Source organism: Artibeus jamaicensis, unplaced genomic scaffold, assembly GCF_021234435.1.
Source record: "Artibeus jamaicensis isolate MK-2021 breed Jamaican fruit bat unplaced genomic scaffold, CSHL_Jam_final contig_233, whole genome shotgun sequence".
In the NCBI taxonomy this organism is placed as follows: domain Eukaryota; kingdom Metazoa; phylum Chordata; class Mammalia; order Chiroptera; family Phyllostomidae; genus Artibeus; species Artibeus jamaicensis.
Genome location: NW_026521486.1, coordinates 46,727,763 through 46,753,221, shown reverse-complemented (window position 1 = coordinate 46,753,221; position 25,459 = coordinate 46,727,763). Strand labels below are relative to the sequence as shown.

Below are 25,459 nucleotides of genomic sequence, written 5' to 3'. Positions count from 1 at the left end.
CTTTACATCAGAAAATGGTTTAAATACAAACAACTTTTCCCTTAAAATGGTACGTAGTGCCTTTAATAAACATAACTGAAATTGAAATGTCGTTTATTATATTCTAATTTCTTTTTCACATACATTGAGGATTATACTTACACTGGACTCCCAGGGGGACAGAAGTTCCCCCTGGAAGGCCTCCTACCCACAGAAAAGTGTTAGGCCAGTGATGATCCACTGCCCTCTCGCGTAAGGTGACTTTAACTGTGAATGACAGGTTTCTCATTTGTGCCCCTGCCCCATTTGTCTATTTTTCTTTTCTTTATGTTAAGTTCAGGTGTAACATCTCTGAACCCAATGGTCACCTACCGGAAAGACTTTCACAGGCTTCAAAATGAGGATCAACATGTATTTCCGCATAGAGGGAGGATCCAATAAATGCAACCTTGGCTAATGAAGAAACTTAATCACACACACACACACACACCGGTCACACAAAAATCTGTGTTTTGGGGAACCCAGGGCAGGGAGCAGGGAGACCCGCAACTCCCAGCCCTCGCTCTCGGGGACAGGGGACAGCTCTGCCCCACCTGGGAGGATGCTTTGGTTTCTATCTCAGGTTGCTGTCTGCCGATTGGCGGCTGGGCTGGAAGGGAGGGTCCACAGGAAACGCGACACTGGGGATGCTGCCCCCTATCACATGATGGAAATTTCCACTCTTAGGCGGAAAGAAAAGGAGGAAGGTTCTCTTAATCCACCCTTTTCCGATACTTCCCCTGGATCTCAATCCCGAGAGGGTAGAAAGGAGGGCAGGTGAGTGGAAGTTTTTATGTTTTCTGTTAGAGACTTGTCAATATGCAAACTTGTGGCTGGATCCTAGCTGGGGTGTGTCTGTGCGCGCTCGTGCGCGCGTGTGGAAACACGCACACGTGTGCAGCCCGTCTCTCAACCATCTAGGGCTTAGGTTAGGTGTTGCGGCTCTTCATAACTTGTTGATAATCCCAGATTCTTCTTATTATTTTCTAAAAATTCGCACTCTGGGTGGGTTATTGCTGGCTGATGACCGGACCGAATAGCTGCGAAGTAGCGCGGAGGTGAAGCGGTCTCCCTGGGAAAGCTGGAGTGGCTCCCTGCGCGGAGCGGTGCTGCCCCCGGGGGCGCGAAGTGGGTGGCGAACGTGGGGTCGCCCCGGCTCCGGGATTCCCTTGGCGCTGGGATTTTGAGTTGGGTGGGCCGTGGCTGTGCAGCCTGCCTATCGGGTGCTGGCTCCACATCAGCTCAGGATGGGGCTGGCAAGGTGTTATCCGAGCCGCGGGACCTGTGCCCGCGCCCTCAGCCGGAGGGCACCGGGTGTAGGACTTTAAATAGACCCGTCGTCCCCGAGAGCTGGGCCACCCGAGAGGCCAGCTGGGGGTCTCCGACCCCAGGAGTCCCGGGGGAGTCTTCTTCAAGGGAGGAGGAAAGCCAGTGCAGTGCTGGGCCGAGGGTCCTTGGCTGCGGTCGCGGGTGCGCGGTGTGGGGGGTGTGGTGGACTGAGCCCTTGTGCGCCGTCGGGTTGGAAGCAGGGTGCGGTAGGGGCCACGCTGGGAAGAAAAGGCAGGGGCGCAGAAATGCGGAGCGACCCTGAAAAGTGAAGTCTTTGGAACCGAGAGGGGATGTCGGGGAAGAGCGGGGAAGTCCGCAGAGGAGGGGAGAAGGCGGGAACCATAAGAGGCCGGATCCTAAGAAGGGGGGAGTGGGAGGGAAAATGGAGAAAAAAGAATGAATGAAGAAAAGAGAGAAAGGAACCCGGACTTCAGGAGCCCCTGGGAGGGTGAGTCGGGAGCATCTCCGAGTCGAGTCTGGAGACTAGAGCGGCGAGGACAGGGACCAGCCAGCTGTTCTCGGGGACAGAGGGCGGGAGCGGCTGGCTCTTTGCCGTCGGAGGTACAGGTGGACACTGCCACCTGCGTGGATGCCATGTGGGGTGGGGGGAGGCGCTGAGTGTGGTGGGGGGCAGGGACCCGCGAGACCCCCTGTTCTCTGCGTGTCGGGACCAGCCCAGGAGGTGCACAGCGAGCCGCTGATTTGGTTAGAGGAAAGGGGACGAACTAAACTGGGGAAACCCAGGCCAGGGAACCTTGTCCCTACTGTGCCAGGGCGTGTCCGGGGAAGCAAGGGCGCAGTAGTTGGGGGCCTTGAGATTCGTGGCGAGGACCCGAGATGCCCAGCTGCGCGCCCTCCTCTGCAGGGGGCTTTAGAAGCCTGAGGCTGGTTTTACCGGAAGGGGAAAGGTTGACTGCTGCGGCTTGTTTCTGGGTGCCAAAGGTGCATCTCCACCTGCCTGGGGAGGGGGGGATCTCGGATTCTGAGAATAGAGGTGAGGCGGCAGCTGCTGCCCTGGGGCTGTGAGTTGAACAGGCCTGGGCACTTCCCAGGTCTGCATTCCTCCTTATCCACTTGGGAGAAGTGCAGCTTCTCACCTTCACCAAGCGAAGGGGAGAGCGGCCAGGCCTTTGCTGTGGAAGGCCTGTTTCCCAGTTTCCTGGTTTCTTAATTCATCTTTGATTGCTTTCCAGCAACACAATCATTACAATTAAAATGGTTTATGTTGTAAAGAGAGCGTCCTACTCCTAGATCACAATTTCCAAGGCCTGGTGGCCAGGGCTGTAGCTTGGGCTTGCTTCAGCTTTAGTTACAGCCTTTTGTAGCCCTTAACTTTGGGGGCCAGAGGGTTGAAGTAGGGAAATAAGCCCATGGGGGTTTTCCCCCCACTGCAAACAAGTGTCTACAAGAGTCAGTGAGATTGATGGACTGTCTCACAAGGCACATGAGTATGAATGTGTGTGTGTGATGTCGCCTCTCAAATTCGAACAAATGAGGCTACAGAAAAAATCTATGTTCTTGGTAGCAGATTGTAAGGACAGAGACACTGAAGAAAACATCTGACCTTCCCAAATTACTGAATACCATGTGTCCAGACACAGGAAGCTTTTATTAAGCTGATTTTATCTCAAACATCAAAAAGCAGGAAGACTGGCATCAGGAGGCAAATAACCTTCTGGGCTGCAGGGCTCAGTGAGCTGAGTGTGCAGCACCCAGTGCTCCGGGGAGGCTGGCCTCTGCTAGATTAATGATCGCAGAGAGATACGTATTTCTTTCGTATTATCAGGTGCTTCTTTTATGTTAATATTTATTCTCAGAACCTGATGAGATACATTCCATTATTATATCTATTTTAAAGATCAGGAAAGGGAAATGTACACTGTGGGAAGCATAGAACATCTTTGGTAGTTCTATCTGGACATTAACTTTTCATAAATGTAAAGGAACAATTCTTTCACTTTGAATTGTACTTTATCATGGGAAGAACTAGAGAGGTGACTTTCTAGGGACCCAAGGCTGACCTTTTGGTCTCTTGCAGGCTAACCCCATCTTAAGAAAGTCAATGGCATAATCATGCAGCTAAAGACTAAATCTTTGCAGCCCCAGGACTGCACTTTGTTCTTGTTTTTTAAACAGATGATGTCTGAGCAATGCCGGGTATAACTATGGTTACCTATCAGCACAGTGAATGCTGAAGGCAAGCACAATAAGCATAGCAGCTTGTGGACTCTGTTCTAAATGTTTCCCTTCTTTTACGTTATTGCCTTTGTTCATTTTCATCAGTGTGTTTCAGGCATCTATCCTTTTCCCCCCTACCCTTCATACGGACTTACTGATGGTTTCTAACTACTTTTAACAACCTAAACCTCGCTTAGTTTACTTTTTATATATCCAATGCAATGATTTTCATTAAATCAAAGATTTAATAAGGTTTAATGAGGGTTAATATATTTACTATATAATCATATTCAATATTTAATAAGAGTTAATATATTTTAATAAATATAAAAATAATAATTTTTGAAAATGTGCTTCCATGTATCACCTGAAATGACCTCCCACGGCACTACTGCCTTGATGGCATCTTGGAGGAAGGGCAAGGGATGGCATGGGGAGAACAAAAGAAAGGAAGGGAGGGTCCTCCCGATCAGCCTTTGAGCTAAGCCCTTCACATGTGCGGATCACGTTTAGTCCTCACACGGTCCTCCATGCTGTAGGTGCTGGTTATCTCCCTTCAATGAAGGAAGATATTGAAGCTCAGAGAAATTAAGGAAAGAGCCAAGGGTCACACAGCTTGCAAGTGACAGTGCTGGCATCAGAACTATGTCTCTTTTATGACAAAGTTCCTGCCTCCAGTAAAGGCAGCAGTGAGAGAAAGACTACCAGGAGCAGAGACGCTTGAGGGAAGAAGAGGCTTAGAAAGGTACTGCCTAACAGAGTAGGATGTGAGAGACCAGAGAGTGGAAAAAGCGAATCACTGTCATACGGCTGCAAACCTCCCTCAGGTCTCCCTTCCACTATTTTTGTAAGTGACCTAATTCCATTTATGCATTCCACAAGCAAGCATTGAGTGTCACTGTCTTTCAGAAACGCTATTAGGGAGTTTCCTTTATCCCTGTCTCCCTAACACCTACCACAGTCCTGGGCAAGTACTAAGTGCACAAGAAATGTTTGTTAACTAAATGGATCAGTCTGGAAGCAGGGCAAGAATAAATAAACAGTTACACTAACAGCAAGTTGAGGGCCAGGGAAAAATCAGATTTGAGTGCACTGCCACTGAACCTGGCTTAGAAAAGGGGTCAGAGAACATTTCAAGACTAGGTGATGCCTGAGCTAGGTTTTGAAGCAGAAATAAAAGTTAGCCAGGCAAGGGAAGCAGGAGAGGATTCTCAACAGGGAGAGCAGTTTGCACAGAGAATGGAGAAGGTGGGAGCCCCTCTGGGAACATAGCCGTTCGGTACCACAAAGTGCAGGATGCAAGGGAGGCGGCTGGGAGAAAGGTGCCATGGAGGAGACCTTCGTGCATTGTCTCTGCAAGTGTCTGCGTTCCTCCCCCCACCCCCCCCCCCCGTCAAGTTCTGAGACGACTATGCTCTAGGGAATAGAATGACTGAATACAGTAGGTCCTCACTTAACGTGGTGGACAGGTTCTGCAACTTTAAACAAAAGAACATATACCAAAACCAGTTTTACCACAGGCTAACTGACACGAACAGGAGTTAAGCTCCTCTGAAATGATGTGGAATGAAAGGACATTATTTAAGCAATTAGCAATATATTTTATTATTTTATTACCTTATTATGGCTCTGCAATAGAGAATTATAGTTATTTAGACTCCTTGTAATGTTAGCGTTTTAAAACACATACACAAATGGAAAAACTAGACTTTGTCGCCCTCCGCTTGGAAAAACCAAGTTATTTCTCTGGTTCTCAAGGGGCTATTCTACTTTACCATAGATACAATCCTCACAATCACGAAAAAGACTTCCGAACAGATGCTCTTCTGTGTTTTTCTCCAGGGGTCACCGGGCTGAGGCAAGGATTTCTCTCTTTATTTTAGTTGTCAGGGGCTTTATTTTTTATTTCAGTGTGTTATAGAGGAGTTAAGAAGTAAAAATGTATTTACAGCATAAAGTGAGATGGGGGGTGGAATAACAGTTGGATGTTTATGCCAGTTGAGAGTCGGGCTTGTAATAACAGACTTTGAAAACTTAACTCCCAATGTCCTTTTTTTCCCTTCAGGAATCATTTATACCAATTTTTCATTCCAGGCTCAGAGGCCTGCATGTCTCATCACCTTTTCAAACATTTAAAATACTGCTGGTCATATTTTTATTAGGAAGGGAATTCAAAGGGTGAGTGAAGTCTACAAATGACCCCAAACCTAATTTCAATTGATAGATTAAATCTTTCACTCTTTAGCATTATATCCTGGCTATTATATCTTAGCCTCTTAATCTCTCTGCGCTTCGATCTCTTTATCTATAAAATGAAGATCATAATGGCATTTAGCTCATAAGATGTGTAATAAGAATTAAATAAGTTGGCATGTGTAAAAATGCTGAGAATAATGTCTGCTGTATAGTAAGCGCTTGATATGGGATAGCTGTTACTACTTCTGCCACCCACAGCATTATTTTGAAATGTTAACATCTGTCCACACTAAATGTTCTTTGATAATGTGCTTTCCTCTTACTATCATAACTAAAATGAAGGAAACAGACGAGAGGAAATGGAAAAAGGGCTTCCCTGGCTGGTGTGGCTCAGTGGGTTGAGAGCCGACCTGAGGACTGAAAGGTTGCCGGTTTGATTCCTGCTCAGGGCACAAGCACAGCTTGTGGGCCAGGTCCCCAGTTGGGGGCATGTGAGAGGCAACAGACGGATGTTTCTCTTCCTCTGTTTTTCCTTCCCTTCCCCTCTCTCTGAAAGTAAATAACTAAAATCTTTAAAAAAAGAAAAAGGGGCTACGTAATGCATTTGTAGAGCAGCCCAGCCCAGAATACTGTCATTTCCTATACCATAAAATGGAAACGTTCCCTTATTTCCTGTTGGCTGTTTGCCCCTATTGCACCTGATAAATCTAATGTATATCCATCAGCAAAGTGAACATCATCTCCAATTCCCTTGTTTCCTTTTATTTTTGTCACTTTTGGTCACTGCTGTCACCCTGGTGCTTCTTATAGTACCTGGCAGACTTTGAAACAGACCCTTGGACATTTGCTGAATGAATGAAAGAATGACAATCTGCTTCATTTTTTCCCCTGGAAGTATTTATTCCTCAACTAAACACATTTTCATTGGAATGTTTAAGGCCTTTGCAAAGTGAATTTAGCCTGTGTTTGTCCTGTCATTTTGCCTTGGGTCATTGCCCCTTTTACATTGCATACTCCTCAGGACAAGGACTTTGCTCTTTGTTTTGGCATACTTTTATAACATTGGGTACACTCCTGGTACTATAAAAATGTTAAAGAAGGAAATGGAAAAAAATGTAACTGACCAAGAGGCCAGGTTGGTCGGGCCGCTGCTGTGTTTGCAGTGTTGGTGCTCCCACCGGGCAGCATCTTGGCGGTGCCTGGTGGCTAGTGGCTCCTGGCTGTCCGGTGACGCCTGTGTCCTGCACTGCCACCGGGCCACTGGGTCATGCACAGGGCTCAGGGAGCATGAGCTGGGTTGCAGTGGGCGAGCCAGGAGGAACTCGGGACACCAGTGCCTTCAGGGACACAGTACTGCACCAGGTTTGTCTGTTTTTGCTTAACTTTGCTGGAGAGACTAGGCGAGAAATGACAGGAGCCTGGAAGGAGAAGGAGCAAAGAACTGAAAAATGAGGGAAGAGGGAGAGATTCATTAGGGACTGTGGTGGCCCTTTCTGTTTTAAGAAATGTTTCCTGTGTGGCTGCACGGACTATGGTCTTATCTTCTGGAATTTTTCCCTGTGGGAGGAATGTGATATATGGATAGGAATGTTCTTGCAAATTCTATGATCAAACTGACCTTGATTGTTCAAGTGATGTAACTAAAAGAGTTTGTGTTTCAAGCCTTTGTGAATGCCTGAAAAGCAATCAGATGGCTCAAAGCACTACATAAGTGGGGCGACCATAGTCCTGAGAGCACATTTCATCACTGTTTTATGATTTTTCGTCTTTTGAAGCAGTTTTTTAGTAATAGTACACTTAAAAAATATATCAGACACTTTTTTGGCCAATGTTGCTATGGTATATTTATACTTGCTATACAGAGGTGTCCATACTGTTGGTTGATATATATATAATGTGTGTGTGTGTGTGTATATACACACACACACTATATATATATATATATATATATATATATATATATGACCTTTTTATTTTGAAATAATTATACATTCATAGGAAGTTGCAAAGGTCACTCAAGGAGACTCCAAATACCTTTCACCCAGTCTCTTTTAATGATTAGTTAGATATATTTTTCTTGCAATAACAAAACCAGGAAATTGGCTTTGGAACAATATATGTCCAGTTGTTATGTCATTTTTATTACATGCAGAGATTTGTGTAGCCACCAGCGCAACCGAGACACAGAACCCTCACTGCAGAGCAAAGACCTCCCCACGCCTCCTCTAGTCACCGCGTCTCCCGGTCCCCGGCAACCGGACATTGTCCTACTCTATACTGTTCAATCGTTTTGAGAATGTTACATCAAAGGAATCACACTGTACATGATCTTTTTGAGATTTTTTCCCCTAAACATAATGCTTAAAAAAATGTTTTTAATATATTTATCTTTAGAGAGGAAGGGAAGGAGAGAAATATCAATGTATGGTTGCCCCTTGTGTGTCCCCTGCTGGGAACTGGCCTGCAACCCAGGCATGTGCCCTGACTGGGAATCAAACCAGTGACCCCTTGGTTAGCAGGCTGGTGCTCAATCCACTGAGCCACACCAGCCAGGGCCCCTAAGCATAATGCTTTTGAAATCCATTCAAGTTGGATCAATAGTTGGGTCCTTTTTCTTGCTGAGTAGTATTCCAGTTGCTTGACTACACTTAATGGTATGATTTTTCTCTCAATTGCTACACTTATTTAGAGCTTTAGTTGAATTCAAGAAGTGCAGAAGCCACTTGGCAAGGTAAAAAGTGTGAGGACAAAGTTTGAATAAGTTTTTCTCTTCAGATAGAGTGTGATAGGGCAAAGGATGCATAAAGCACACCTTCATCTAAAACAGATGCCACTGGAGGATTGGAAGGGAGAAACAGGGTATGACAGAGAAAAGTATGTATTTTGACAATAAGGTATAAAATCTGGCACATTTAGAAATGTTCACACCCATATAATAATCTGTTCTGTGATTTTATCTTAAGACAATTCAGATTTCTTGAGACTAAAGAAAACAATGCCTTTGCTACAGGAAATTCCCTGCCTATGTTCAGTCACATAGATGGTAAGTCAGGGACAGAGGCATGGCTGGAGGTGACCGCAAGTGGCTGTTCAGTTTGACACAGGTCACTTAGTAACAGTAAGTCAAAGCAGCATCTTTAGCCCCAGGGCAACTATCAAGGGCCCTGAGATGGCTCGTGTTATGCTTTTCTGTCCTTTCAGCCCACCTGCCTGCCGGTGGGAGAAGCTTTTCCCAGACTCGGTTTAAGTCGGGTTTTAAAATGAGAATGTTAGTCTTCACCTGAATTCTTACAAGCACAGGGAATCTGGACACTGGTGGCTGGAACCAGCTATGGAAAGTGCATCACTTTTGAATAGTACCTAGAACAATGAGGTGCAGCCCCTCCCTTCAGCCGCCCGCACTGCACAGCTCTCCCCACCACCACCCTGCCTTCCCAGCCCAGGAGAGAACAAAATCCCCCCTGCTCTCTGGGAATGTAAACCCCCTTTGAGTTTTTAAATTTCCCATTTGGGGCTCTCAGAGACATGTTAATTCATGAAATTACGAAAGCTATCAGTCTGGACCCAAATCTAACTAAAGGTACTGCCCTAAATCTTCACTTTTAGTGATTTCTATTTGAAAAACAGCCCTTATCCGACCCGCTACCGGATGATGGAGGGCAGGTAAATACATAAAAGACTGATATGACTCAAATAATTCAGAACTCATTTTGTCGGCAGATCTGCTCTTCTGAACCATCTGACATGGAATACAGTCGCGTGTGCTGTCTTTACGACACATTTCATTTTGTGCAGACCTTACTCACTACACACCACTCTGCGGGCTGTTCCGGGTCCTACGTCCTGTGTGTTCTGTCAGGCTGCACAGCGGGTGGGAGGGCAGACAAATCGGCCGGGTAGTCTTGAGGGAAGGGACCCTTGGCTCTAAACCGGAGACTGAATGGAAGGCCGACTGAGTTCGGTTCACCTCTCTGATGGTGCACCGTCACTTCCTGTCACACCGACTAAGGGTGACAGTCGGCAGGGAGTGTGACAGGAAGTGTAAACACACAGACTGGCACCCAGCATTGTAGATGTTTTTTTAAGGGGTGATGGAAAGGTTTGCTGGCTTTTTAAAACTTTTTCTTTAAAGAGAAGAAATTGAGTTTTTCTGAAAGAAAAGTAAAATAGAAATGCCTCGTGTACTATGTCAATGTAGACAAAAATGAAGTACTAACTTTACTTTCAAACAATTGTGTAGTAATATAGCAGTATCCACACTTGGAAGAATGAAACCAAACACAATGCTTCACATTATTTTTTATACCAGAATTCCATGAAGTTTAAACTCCTCAACCTGGCAGTCAAGCTCAGCCTCAGCCAGACTCTCCACAAACATTCCATGTGAGCTAAAGTAAACTCTAGTTGTTTTGGGGCCAAACTTCTGATCCCATTTGCCCTGCCTGGAACCCTCTGCCCTCTTGTATCATTCTTTCTCCATAATACCTGCTGTATTTGCCCTTGCTCTCATGCTGAGCTCTCCAGTTCACTTCCATCTGTCTTGAAGATGGTGATCCTGTTAGGATTAATACCCCATACAAAGTGTGTTCCCAATGGTAATGGCATATCATTAGAAGCTGGGCTCTGCATTTGGACTTGGGGCCTGACTCAGCCATTTGTTTACCAGCTTGAGTCTTCAAACAAGTTACTCAATCTTTTTTAGTGTTAGTTGCCTCACTTGTAACATGGGGGTAATAATAATACCTACCCCAAAGCTGAGATGTTACTGATTTGGTACATGTGATGTTGTGTGGTACAATGCTGGGCTATCATGAATATGATTATTACTAATGAGAACTTTAAAAACTGCGATTTTAGACTTTACAACACTAACAGAATTTTGGTCTGAGTGGAGGATGCAGACCACAAAACTTGATCATTTAGGCTCCGCTGTGTCTCTCAACCCTAACTGCTGCCACAGGAAGGGGCACGGCACCTCTATGCCTATCAGCCGGGAAGAGAGTCTCCCGCCGCCCACCCACTGAGATTGGACCCAAACAGATTGAAACAGAATGATCCTTTCCTTCTTAGATTTAATAGAAATATGTGTGGCTTGGCGGAGATTTTATTTTGGTATGAGGTAATCAAATGATGAATGAATTTCTATAAAGAAAGAAACAAATGCTAGATATTAGTCTCAAAGAGTAATTAAAATAGCCTCATGATGAGTCATCTATCTTTGAAGTATTTACAGATACAACCTGTGGCCCGAGAAAAGTAAAAATTTCAACAAATGAACTGGTTGTTTGATCTACACATTCAAAGTCTTAATGCTTTCCAATACTTCCCTATAAATTAGTTGACGTTGCACTAAGCCTGGCTTCAGTCCAATCAAGGGCATGACCATTTGCACTTGTTTTGGTTACACCAATATCTAAACAAACCCCTTTTGTGTTTTGAATTACAGATCTAACAGTGGTTGTTTAGACCACAGCATGCAATTATTGTTATTATGAACAGAACAATATTTTGAGTTAATAGCAAGGTGGATTGAATTTGGGACAAGGGGTGGAGTCCCATGCAGATCCTGATTTCATTCTGTCCAGAGGCCACACCTTAAATAGTTATTCTTTGTTAGGTGACTGGAGCTTTGTGTATGCAAGTGTTTCATAATTTTTGAAGATGTCATCAAAAGTTAGGCATGGTGCACATGTGCACAGGGACGTGCATAAATTTCACAGCGACATAAGAGGAAAATTTCTGCACAAAAGTCTCACTTGCCTGGCTAAGGATATACCAAAACACTTTCTAACCTAATTAGGGAATGAACGCAGTATTCTGGTTAGAAAGAAATCGTACTAGCCATAGACTGTCGATTTTCAAAGAATTAGAATACAGCCAGAGCCTTTAAAAAATGTCTCAGAGTGCTCAGCATTGTTAACTTCAACTAATGGCAAAACTCATAATTGCCAGTTAATAGAAACTTCTGGCTGGCTGAAATAATTTATAGTATCTTTGTTCTGCTTTCAAACTCTTGGAAGGAATATCAAGACATACATTATAGTAGTTCCAAACTAAGAAGTTTAAACTTTTTTAATATGAAAAGTTGCTAACATATTCCAAAGTAGAAAATAGTATAATGAAATTCCATCTTCACCCCACTTCCACAATGTTTAGTACTGGTCTGTTGTGTTTCATCTGTGCCCACATCTCTCTTCCCTCTATGCCTACCACAATGATAACTAAATTATTTCTAAGCAAATCCAAGTCAACATATAATTTGATCCAAAAACGATTCAGTCTATATCTCAAAAAGATAAAGAAGTCTTTAAGAATAACTAATATTATAACACCTTAAATAAACCACATTTCCTTAATGTTATTATGTTTCCATGCAGTTTTCAAATATCTCTGATTGTCTCTCACTTTTTGTTTTATCCATAGTTTCTCCGAGTCAGAATCTAAACAGGGTTCATACACTCATTGGTTGATATGTCTGTCTCTTGAGTCTGTCTTAATTTGTAGGTTCAACCACCCTCAATCTCTCTTTTTTCTTTTACAATTTATTTGATGATACAACCACACCATATATCCTATAGAATTGCCCATGTTTTGAATTTTGTTGACTTACACAATGTTTAAAATGTAATTTTGAAACATCAGTATTCTGCTCCTTCAATTTCATAAAATTGCCTTTTGTTAAAAAACAAGTTGTAACTTGTTGTCATTCCTTTGCCTGTTTCCTTGAGGATCTTCTGGCCTACATTTTGCCCAAGTTTTCCCAAATATCCTTTTTTTCTAAGTAAATCTTCTATGACTTACCTGACGCTTCTTCCTCATAGAACCTAACTGACCTGGAGTGGTCATTCAATCGGGTTCAAAACCTGTGCCGGCCTGACCACTGGGGCCTACCCTGGCTTTCTCAAGGGTTGCAAGACATCACCAGCCATCAGTAGGGGGTGTTTTAACAATTGTGACACATGACTACTTTTTAAGATGTACTTTTCTGTTTTTGATATATACAGATATATTTACTAGGAAATTATATATTTGAGCTTTGCTTTAAAATAATGGGTGGGAGGGGTGGTAGTTCAGATATAATAAGATAGGCCATGGTCGATAATTTTGAAGCTAGATAACGCACATGTGAGGTTTCACTGTGTTATCCCATTTACATTTGTGCAAATTTGAAATTTTCCATAATAAGAAATAAAAATGAAATTTACCATTCTATCTAAGCTAAGTGATAAAACACTTCATTTTGGGGGTTTATATTGTAACACTTTTGCCAAGGATCATGAGAAAATCATGTCTAAGGTGGTGAACACACAATACAATATACAAATGATGTATTATAGAACTGTATACCTGAAGCCTATATAATTTTGTTAACCATCAGTCCAATAAATTCAATAAAAATAATGTCTAAGGAACAAAAAAGAACTCACTTTTCTCATTCTGCAAGTCTGGTTTGACTTAAAAAAAATAACTAGTAATAAATTTAACCAAGGATGTAAAAGACCTGTACTGGGAAAACTATAGAACACTGAAGAAAGAAATTGAGAAAGATAGAAATAAATGGAAGCATGTACATATTCATGAATTGGAAGAATTAACATAATTAAAATTTGCATACTACCCTAAGCAATCTATAGATTCAACACAATTCCTATTAAAATACCAATGGCATACTCCACAGATCTTGAACAATATTCCAAAAATTTATATGGAACAAAAAAGACCATGAGTAGCCTCAGCAATCCTGAGAAAGAACAAAGTTGGAGGGGTCACAGTACCTGATATCAAACTATACTATAAGGACACTGTAATCAAGTGTCCTGGTGCTGGCGTGAGAACAGACACATAGATCAATGGAACAGAATAGAGAGCCTAGAAATTAACCCATGTCTCTATGGTCAATTAATATTCAACAATGGAGGCATGGATATACAATAGAGTGAAAACAGTCTCTTCAATAAATGGTGTTGGGAGAACTGGACTGGTACATGCAAAAAAAAAAAAAAGAAAGAAAGAAACTGACCATCAACTTATACTGTACACAAGAATAAACTCAAAATGGTAAGAGAACTTAAATGTAAGTTGTGATGCCATAAAAGCCCTAGCAGAAAACACAGGCAGTAAAATTTCAGACATCCCACACAGCAATAATTTTGCCAATGTATCTCCCAGGGCAAGAGAAATAAAGGAAAAAAGAAAAAAACAAATGGGACTACATCAAATTAAAAAGTTTCCGCACAGCAAAAGAAACCATCATTGAAATGAAAAGGGAACTGACTGTATGGGAGAACATATTTGCCTCTGATACATTGGACAAGGTTTTAATCTCCAAAATATATAAAGAATTCATACAACTTAACACCAGGAAGATAAACAGCCTAATTAAAAAATGGGCAAAGGACCTGAATAGACACTTCTCCAAAGTCGACACACAGAGGGCCCAGAGACATATGAAAAAATGCTCAGCATCACTAGCCATCAGAGTGATGCACCTCACACCTGTCAGAATGCCTCTTATTAATAAATCAACAAGTGCTGGTGAGGATGTGGAGAAAGGCAGACCCTAGTGCACTGTTGATGAGAATGCACACTAGTGCAGCCACTGTGGAAAGCAGTATGGAATTTCCTGAAAAAAATTAAAAATGGAACTGCTTTATGACCCAGTGATTCCACTGCTGGGAATACACCCTAAGAATCCCAACACACCAATTCAAAAGAACTTGTGCACCCCTTTGCTCATAGCAGCAGTATTTGCAATAGCTAAGTGTTGAAAACAGCCCAAGTGCCCATCAGTAGATGAGTGGATTGAAAAACTGTGCTACATTTACACAATGGAATTCTATGTGATAGAAAGAAAGAAGGAATGCCTACCTTTTGTGACAGCATGGATGGAACCGAAGACTATTTTGTTAAGTGAAATAAGCCAGTTGGTGAAAGACAAATGCCATACGACATCACTTAGAGCTGGACTCTAATGAACAAAATAAACTAACAAGAATGAGAAAACCAGAGGCATGGAAACGTTGAACAAGCTGATAGCTGTAGGAGGGGAGGAAGAGGAGGGAAATGGTGGAAGGAAGGAGAAGGGACTAGTCAAAGAACATGAATGAATGACCCACGGACACAGACAATGGAGAGGAGATTGACTGTGGGTGAGAGGGGTGGGCTGGGTAGAGGGGAGCAAAATATTGGGACAACTTTAATGGAATAAACAATACAAATAAAGTAACAATTCAGCATATAAATAATATTTTATATTAAGTATTTTAATTTTCATTATTTTATCTTATTATGTTTTATTAACATATATTAAATATTCATTATTTGGGTAAATGGTTTGAAATTATTGAAAAATGTAAGTCATGGAGCAGTGCATCATAGTCTTTGTGATTTAGTATCTAAGCCACCTTTAAGGCTGTGGTGTGGCAAAGCTCATTGACACGCCCCTGTAACACGTCTACTGAGAGCTGACAAAAGACTCCTAGAGGAGGAATGACCTGCACCATTTGTTTATCCCATGAGAAGAGACATTAGGATGGGTTACAGGGGTCACACAAACATTCCCTGCTACTATGCCGGATGAACGTGCAGGCTCTATTTTCTAAGGTGAAAGTCAATAGCAAACCTTTAACTTTAGTCTGAGTTCTCTTTATTCTGTTCAACTGTTGAGAGGATAGGAGAATCTAATGGCTTATGCTTATGCTAGACATATATACTGGAAAATCCTTTCTAAAGGGCCTTTGGCTTTATTAATACTTTTCTATTACTTCATTAGTATTATATTTAAGTAGCTTATTTAATAGAAATTAATTTTTTAAGTGTAATTTGCTCTGCACCAGCAAAATGTAAGACTCCAGGAATGTTTTAATAAACAAAAGGTGAAAATTAAAATTTAATTGTGTTAATATGTAGCAATATCATTGGTAATACTTTTATTTCTGTGAATGTAAAAATATTTTACCAATTCACACAATCTCGGCCCCAGCCATATAACCATATCTTCCCCATAAGCTATTAAATTATTCATTCTGTAATTCTCTCATCATGGACTTTTCAGAAATTTAATCCTCTCATCTGGCAAGAGGTTATTCTGTGTCTTCACATCCCCCTGAGCTGTCATTTCCTGCAGAGTCGCTTTTTAAAAACTTTGATCAAAGTTGAAATAAAAAGCTAATTGGTGCCTCTCTGTAATTTTTTCAATAAAACTAATATATATGTATATATTTTTGAGTTTCTAAATTTGTATTTTAAGTTTTGCAAAAAATTTAGAGAAACAATTCAAAAAACCATGTGAGTACCTTTTTTTTTTACTGCATTATTCTCCACCAAAATTAAGTGAGAAAAATAAATAGCAATTAAGTGAGAAAAATAAAAGGCAACAAAGTTTTGAGTAGAGAAAGTAAGGAAATAGGTGTGACAGACTTCAAATTCTGTGGGATTTAAGCCACTAAATATACCAAATATTTGGACCAAAAGAAGACCCAGTCATTTGCCCACCTGACAATAAAGCACAAACCATTTTCTCACTAAAAGGAACGTCTCACACTTGTTCTTTAGAAATAGGTGTCTTGGAGTGGCTTTGTTTCGGCTTCCTCAAAGTTCACTTTTAGGGAACATAGAAAATATTAAGTAAAATAAAAATAAGACATTATATTGACATATGTTTTTTATAAAATGATGGCCGTTAATCCAAATTCTTACATCCCTCTCTGTGGTGATGTGTTCTTTGCCAGAGTCATTGTTATGCACACAAATACATCATACCTTTAAGATTCCTACTGTATATAATAAGTACTTAGAAATGTTATTACCATACACATTTCTATTTGTAGAAACTCTAACTGTATTTCTACAACTAACATATTTCTGTCTGTTTGTTTTTTTAAAAAAAGTCATCCTTATCTTAGAAACACATATATGCTTTGTGGTGCAGTGGTTGCTATGGCGAGTTTGTGTGTTTTATCGAAGACCAGACCAGAGTAGACAGACGTTGCATCAGACTGAGGTCGTGCAGGAGGCATCAGACCCATATTCTTATTTCTGCTATAAATATGTATATTTTCAAGGTTCCCTATACATGAAACTTTAACTTCCTAACAAGCTAACACAAGGCAACAAATGCTCCTGTTCATGTGGATGAATATTTTAAGGGGCCCATAAAGAAAGCTGTGCCTCCTGAGGATCTGTGAATGTCACAAGTAATGGGACTTTGGGGGCCATTCCTGGAATATGTTTGCCCAGCAGGCCAAGAAATTAAATTTGCCATCTGGTTTTCAGCCAAGATTATGGAATGAAAGTTTTGAATTAGGGTTTAGTTAATATATGGTAATTATTCTTGAATAATTCTTGAAACTAATGTACTGCTTAAGAGTAGATTATCATAAAATACTAAGTATGTAGGCTATTGTATGTGGTTCACTGATTTAAAAATATACGTATAATCGACAACAACTGATATTATTTAGTTCTTACTATATCCCAGGCCCTGTTCTAAGCATTTTACATGTATTATCTGACTTGTAGAAAAGGAAATAAAGAATACACATGCCTTCTTTAACATGTTACTTTTCTGTGCAAAATTAAAAAAATAAAGGGAATGAGGGAAAAAATAATAGAGTAAAAAAACAAAAAGAGGTCTTAATTTTTCAGTATAGTCAAGATATAAAATAAAATGCCTGAGATAGGTACCTTCTAACTACTTAGAATTCTTGAAAAATTATCCGCCCCCTGCTGCCCACCCAAATCTACTCAATACAGGCGGACCGTCATGTACATCTGTGTCAGTTACTCCCAGGAAATCTCAGCAGTCACACAGAGAATACCCGAGTGTGATTAGATACTGCAAAGCTTAGAACGAACGTTGCTTCTTAAACATTTTAGAGGAAAACTCATGTGCTACAAAGCCATGTGACCTCATCTATTTATTCCCATTAAAAATCAATCTATCTATAAATACATGCCTAAATATTTCTCATGGGTATGTCTAAACATTTGTGATAATGCACATGAGTACTTTTGCTTGCCGAAATTCTAGAAGTAAAAAGAATGAACAGAGCCTCAAAATTTTCACTGTAGTTGGGATGATTTAGTTTATTGAAATAATCAGGAAGTGATTACTCTGTTGAGATGACATCTAGAAATGTGTTTCATCTTTATTGCAACATATTTCTAAATCCTTATATTAGTGTGATAAAAATAAGTTATACTCTTAAATAAACATTTAAGTAATCTTTTCTGTGATTAAACTAGGACCAGAAAACACTGAGTAAAATCCTCGGGGGTCTTTGAACAGTTCATTGAAACTCATTTTCTCTACTTCTTACTGTAGTTCTTGCTCCTGTTGATTCTTTCATAACTGGGCATGGGAGTGATACAAACCTTGTTGACTTAACAATTGCCCCGGGAAAACTAGTCTAGGTGATTGCACACTGGCCAATTAAATAATTCATCAGACTAGTTCTTGTTATCCTACCACAAAATAGTGCTACTCATTTTTTAAGCTAAATTTACCTTACAAAAATGAAGCTGGGTTGTTGAGACCACGAATCTTACTGCTCTGGATAGGTACTAAACCTTGAGACACCTTATATAATAAATGTACTTCAATAGCAGTCTGTTTAGGAGGAAGCAGGCATTTATTCATGTCAGTACATTTATACTCCTGTGAGAACAACTCTGTGTCAGCAGCCAGAAGACCAACTGTGTGAAAGGGAAAGAGATGGAAAGGATGTGAAATGCCGAGGTGCACATCCCCAGTTTCCATCGGCATTATATTCGTTTCCATTTGTACCTATACCACCTTGTAGGTAAATAAATTGGTATCATTCTCAAATGGAATAAGACTATTTCATAGGAACACTAAAGGTTTTAAATTGATGTTATTTATAACATCAATCAAGCTTCCTACTGGGAGACACCTGCACATGTGTTTCCTCATTTCTAAATTTTAAAGAATGACTTTGGCTGGACTTAATAAAGGATTTAACACTGCAGACTTTCAGACACAAATTGTAAGTGAGCATATCCAGGTTAACCTCAAATGAGGGAGAAGTAGCACATATTCATGCTTGTAAGACTTCCTTGTATTTAAGGGATGTAAAAATGGAAGGCGCCCATTAATTATACACTCCCATTCGATCAACAAGCTTTCTCAAAGAGAGACAGTTCTTTCATTTATATTTTCAGTTTATCTGTGCACTAACTTGTGATGATTAAAAGGGTCTTACATTTGAGTCAGCTACGATTACATCAAAATTATGTCGCTGGCCAATTTAAAAACGAGTACTAAAATGTTCAGCAGTCTGAAATCCTAGAACGTAAGCATAATGTAGGTCACTTACTTTGGCATTTGGAGAATGTGCCTTGGTACACCTTGGGGTCTTCATGTTTTGTTAATTTGACTGAAAAGAAAAATGACCCATAGAAAGTCAATCCAAATCCTCCCACATCTACCAGTACATTTGCATGTTTAAACAGTGGCTCTGAGGACAAGTTCAGGGGTAAACATGTACCATGGTGCTGTTCAGCTTCACAGTTTGGTTAATGTTAAACAAACACATATTGCAAGCCATGTCTCATTACGTGGTTGTTTTCTGGGATTCCATGGGCCAGGGTCAAAGTCTGTCATTCTTCTAGCTTTTCTACAGCACTAATCAATAGTTTAACAAGTGAAATGATGGTTTAATGAATGGTGACAATATACTTCCAAAGCAAAAGGCATTGAAACTAATTTAATCTATGACCGATTTTGCTAATGTCATATTACCCTTATGAATGAATGGTAATAAAAATACCTTTTACATTTATAATGCTTACATACCCCTTATCTCTTTTAAACCTCAAAGTAATTTTATATAATGGGTCTTATATAAATTGGGTCTAATTTTATATCAGACCCAATTTTAAAGAGAAAACTGAGTTTCAGAATATTTACTTGACTTTACTTTCTCAATAAAGACTTACTGAATCTCTGCCACAATTAGGTTTTGACGTTAGAGACAATTCCCTAAATATACACCTCTAACAAATACATCACATTTACTATGTGCTAGACATTCTTCTAAATGTTCTACAAATATTAACTTAGTTCGTCCTCATAATAGCAGTGTTAAGTGGGAACGATTATTATCTTTTTACAGATGAGGAAACTGAGGCATGGAGATGGAAACAACTTGCCCAAAATCAGATAGTTAATAAGTGACCAGAATCAGACTTAAGTAAATCTAGGCACTTGAGCTCCAGGATCTATACCAGCTGACCCTGTGCTATACTGAATAAGACACAGTGTCTGCTCCTGAGGACTTCAAAGTCTAGAAGGGCAGGCCTATAAGCAAAGATGTTAGCTCAGCGTGCAAGCACAACAGCAGAGCTTGTAGCATGGGGGGGGGGACGGATTAAATCTATCTTGTCTAAAGTCTCTCAGAGGAGGCAGCAGAATGAGGATCACATCTGTATCCTTGAAGTTGAACTCCAGTATGCTCTCCACTTCATGGGGCAGCCCCATATCTGATAAAAAGATTTTGGAATTAGGGTGAGAACAAAAATGCACTTACTTACAAGAACATACATATGAACCAAAGGATAAAAGCTGAGTTTCTGTAAATAGGAAAGAAACCACTATGACTCTTGATTGATAGAGACATCAGTATAGGCATGCAGAACTCTTCCTTCATATATGTAACATATGATATATAATTAATGTATATGTAGATACCAGGAGAACTCGTGTGTCAAATTGACTGTAAAGCTCCCTGGTTATTCTAAAGGTTGTAGCCAGTCAGATGAAACAGAGCCAGGTATTCACAAGTAGAAGAAGAGTCTACAAACACGGAACACGGAACACGTGGGACCACCATTCTGGATGCATAGTAGGTGTTCAGTGACTGCTTGCTTGATTGACTGAAACAGGAAAGGGAAAGAAAAAAAGACTAATAACATTTTGGTCCATTCCCCTTTTAACTTTGGTGAACATTTCTATGAGGAAAATTGGTGAAATTGAAATATTTAGAATCAGAATTTTATGTCAGCATATCAGAATTGTATGTCTGATGAGTCTCTATTGGACACTTTGCTGTTTCTTTGATTGCTATTAAGTGTAGCTGCCAACGATTTGCATTTCTAGGTCTTGTAGTCAAAACGGCGGCAAAGAAAGCTCCACCTGAAGAAGGAAATAACTATTTTACCAGTTCGACCTGTATGGTGTTTATAGTGTATTTTTTGGCACATTATAGATTGAGTAAATTTCATTTGAGTAAATGAATGAATAAATGAATGAGTAAATTTCACTTCCTCCTCCCAATGGTTTTGTTATAGCCCAGGAATTATGTGCTCTCTATAAAAGAGAATGTGAAGGCCCAAGGTGTTCACTGAGTTATTGAACTAAAGTAGTTTTTATTACCTTTCTTGTTTTAACCCTTAACCATAAAGCCTGGCACATAGTTGTTCAATAATATTTCCTGAATAAATAAATGAGGATGACTCCTTATTATGCTATACTAAAAATTGACTGTCTCACAACATTATGAAAAAATACTGAGGCTCTAAGTATATTTTTAAATCTCCATTTTTCTCAACCATATTTTGAGAAATATTAGAGTACCTCTGGCCAATGAGGAAAAAACAACCGACCCTTCCAGAACAACCTGGACCTACACAGTTTTATCTAGACTCTAAGGAACTCGTAAGCGCTCATTCGGAATTGAAGATGTTTTAAGAGAGTTGACTACTCTGGGCCAGCACCCACAGCATGCTCACTAAAAATAGAGATGTCACCCGTGGCCAACACCTGGGATTGATTAACAACTGTTACAAAACCTGAGAGAGGAGCTCACTGGTTTTGTTGTTCTTGTTTTTTAATAACATTCATTGTTTTTCTCAGAGTGAAAGTAATTCATGCTTTTTAAAGCTCATTTGGCAAATATAGATGAGAAAACAAAAATTATCCACATTGCTACCATCTGGAAATAACCACTACTCATATTTTGAGTTTTTCAGTCATTTTTCCTTTGCAAATGCTTTTATACATCAGATACATGATTTAAAAAAAAAACATAGGGATCATATTAGATTTTGTATCTTGTTTTGAAAACCTTATTATAATTATAACTTTGCCGTGTCCTTATTATTCTTTGACTATTCTTTGAGCACATGGTTGCTAATTACTGCTGAGTATCCCGGGAAGGCAGCCCTCTCTGAAGGGAGCACCGGCTCCCTGCATGCACCACGAGCCTTCACTTCACCTTCTCACACTTGGCTGTGACCATGAGAGCCACTGCACTAGAATATAAGGCAGGATCCATCAATTAGAGTATTTATTAGAATGTTACTTGTTGCAACCCTTAAATAAGTTCTAAAGAATTGTTTTGGAGGTGCAGTACCTTTAATAAAGGCTTTCATTTATTCAAAATTTATAGGGTACCTCCAACAAACCAGCCATGGCCTCATATTAACCAGGGTAAACAGACAAAAGAGATTGTTCACCACTAATCTAAACTGGCTGTCTGGAATACTTGAGTCTATCCCAAACCTACTAAATATACCTTCTGCCTGAATGTCCCCCCTGCTCTTGTCCTCCTGAATGAGGTCAAGACATTTACTTTTTCTGAGTCAGCTCTCCTGTATTTAAAGAGTGGTGTTACCAGATTTCTACCCTCCAGGAATTGTAATTCCTAACTCATGCAACCCATAAAGAACAACAAAAAAAACCTCAGTTAATCTAGCCATGCTGGCACCACTAACCCTCTTGGCAAAGTGCCCTGTGGGGAGCCCAGCCCTGGAGCCGCTCACAGTTCAGCTGGAGAGGGAAGCGCCCCACACATTCACGGAGGAGACCTGACTCAGGAAATCCTTCTATGCAGTCACCAAACAGTCCATCAGGAAATGTTAATGTCCACTTTATGTATGTGAACTATCTGTTACATATCTTGCTGTGCTCGAATTCCTTGCATTTGACCACACACACCATTCCTTATTTCAACATGCCAAACAAGATACTGCAAAGGCCAGCCTAGCACATCACCCCTTACTAGGCACATGATTCTTTTGTAGCACAGGTTTGTGTTATCCTTTTAGGAGAGCCCTCCCCATTACAGAGCCTGCTGGGCACCCTTCTCCCTCTCTCGTGCCCTGTCTTGTCCCAGCCTCGCTACTCAGCCAATTGGGTCACAGCCCAAGACACTGTGGGAGTCCGAATTCAAGCAGGATGACAGATTTACAAAGTGCAATCACTGATGAACTTACAAAAATCAAAACGCATAGATACTGTTCTGGAAGGGAATTTGTTTTTAAAGGAAAGGAATGGGTAGTACTATGAAAGAAAGCAATGGAAATTGTGCTGTGGCCCCCAAAGAATGTAATTTTGAAAAAAATCATCAGTTGCTATTATGAATTAGACAGGCAGTCAGCCCATCTTAGCACTGTATTAATATTGCATTTTATATGAAGAACTTAAATTAACAAGGTGAGTTAGTTGTTTAGGAATTGTTGTTATAGTAATCATTATAATCATGCATCTCTTAGCAGTGCTATTTTCTCAAGTAGGCATTTTAAATGGTAGGAATCACTCTTTCGGTCAAACGTCTAAAATCTCTAATTTAACATTTAGAAGCAGTACGTTAGTTACTTTAGTTGCACTCAGCCGTAAGCCTTATGGACTTGGTTTTCCTTCTTTACCGTGATCTATCTGCTTAGCCAGGAATGTACTAGTTATACTCTTTCCTCTGCATCCTTTCAATGCGGGATCAAGACATGAAACTGACCGCAAGGCTCTGAGTTGCTTGGAAAGGGAAAGGCACAGAACAAAACTTTATTGACAACATGAACTGTCCCTGTTTTTTTTTTGTTTTTTGTTTTTTGTTTTTTGTCAGCCGAGGCTAAAAGGAATTTTCTATTTAGGTCTGTGGCAAAGTCAGTGGGTTTGTCAGCTCACACCAAACTTGTTTGCTAATTTTGCAACATAGTAAGTGACTATTCAAACATTTCTCAAATGTACCATTGTATAACTGTAAAAGTGGTGTGGGCGGGGCTAAGGAGAGGGAGTGCCGTCCACTAAAGGCTCTGTCCTCAACACACCTGGGTCACTGCATTTCTCTTAGGGAAGCTGTTAGAACAGAAAAGCAAGTCCTCTCCTAGGGCCCTGAACAAAGAAGCCCTTTGGGGTCTCATATTTAGTAGGGTCCCAAATTTAGACTTTTGAAGTTATCATCTAGTGTGGGTCATTCATAAAGTCATTTATGTTGCATGTATGTTAAGGTGTTGTTTTGTTCAACGGAAACATTACAAATGTGTTATAATGTAATAATCCTGTTTGGGATTTTTTATTATGTAAATGGAGGTTAATTGCATAACCATGAAGAGAGATGCCTATTAGCATAGTTAAGGTTCACCACTTAGTAGGTGATGTAGTAACACAAATATGTAAGCGCTCAATTCACTTTCAGAATAACACGGGATTCTGCTTTCTGAATGATTTATGAAGATTTCTGTAATATTTCTGTGTGGATCTTCTCCTCCCCCTCTTTCTCTTCCACTTCCTTCTCCTTTTTTTTTTTTTTGCATGAATTCATATTAAGAGATAAAATAAAAGATTTGGAGTGCCAGAGCATGACATCAAAAATGGTCCCAAATTCTCTGCATCACTGTAAGCCTGAAGCCCAAAAGCCAAAGGGTAAACCCGACATTAAAAAGAAATAATAAAAATCTTGTTTTTAACTGCAGCTGTGCTAGTACCTCTCATGTTTAAGAATGTCTGGGTAGGACAGATAGACATTTAACTACAGTACCATAAAAAAGAGTTGGATTCATATAAATGCTTTCTGTATTTGGAGGCAGTAATGTTGACTGTAGGATGATGATAGATACATAATCTTGGGCTTTGGCCTATTTTATTAGATTTTGAGTTTACAACTCTGAGGCTGGAAATGATAAAAGCTAACTAGCTCTTCTTGGGAAATAAAGCATCATAAAAATAGTATAGTTCAGAAGGTTAAAAAGAAATAGAAAAAAAGAAAAAGTGAGGTGACCAAAAGGGAATTTAAAGTGGGAGAGAAAAAAAAATAGCAAGCCAATGCAGGTCAAAAGCAATGTAAAATGATTAAAAACGAGATAATCTGGTTCCTCAGTTATCACTGTTTCTACCTGTTTTCTTCTAATTTGGCTCTCACCAGATTTCATTGCCACGTGCTATGCTGTCCTATGACTAAAATTAGAAATTTGGGGGCAGTCTTGACTAGAACAAGAGGTTATCTTTCCCAGTGTCTTTGCAAAAGGCCACGATGGTCTGGCTAAGGGTTTTTTTTCCCTAATTGTTGACCAATTTTGACTTGAATCCAGCTGGCACTTTCTCTTCGAGGATATCACTGAGGGTAGACATTTTAAACAAGACGATCAATGATTTTTAAATATGGGCATAGGTTTGATCTGAATCACTTAATTTACCTTGAGCCAACAATCTTGTGCATTCAGTAGGTAATACACTGGAATACACACTAGGGCCTTCTCTGTACTATTGGAAAATGATAGCCACAGATGGCTGAAAGGGGGGTCGGGGGGCATGATTACCACCATACATTCTCTCTCTCTCTCCGTGTAAACAAAAATGAAGATTTTATTGCAAGTTTTTATTTCTCATTGAATGAACACATAACATTTTTTATAGCGTGTGTTATTAGCTAGTGAAAGTGATAAACAGAAACAGGAGTACGAGAAAGAGTTAAACTATCACTGACCCCAATTCAAATCCTTT

General features: G+C 40.3%; 1 protein-coding gene across 2 annotated transcripts in view; it reads left to right on the top strand.

Annotated features, from left to right (window-relative positions):
• The first annotated feature begins 733 nt into the window (after positions 1–733).
• The window catches only part of SLC38A4 (solute carrier family 38 member 4), a 68,090-nt gene continuing 43,364 nt past the window's right edge, over positions 734–25,459 (top strand). The window contains exon 1 of one of the 2 annotated variants that reach the window (XM_053661554.1): positions 734–795. The gene's annotated coding sequence lies outside the window, so the exon portion shown is untranslated. Of the gene's footprint in view, positions 796–6,880; positions 7,084–25,459 lie in introns of those variants that run through there. The other variant, XM_037146014.2, reaches the window with a different exon arrangement.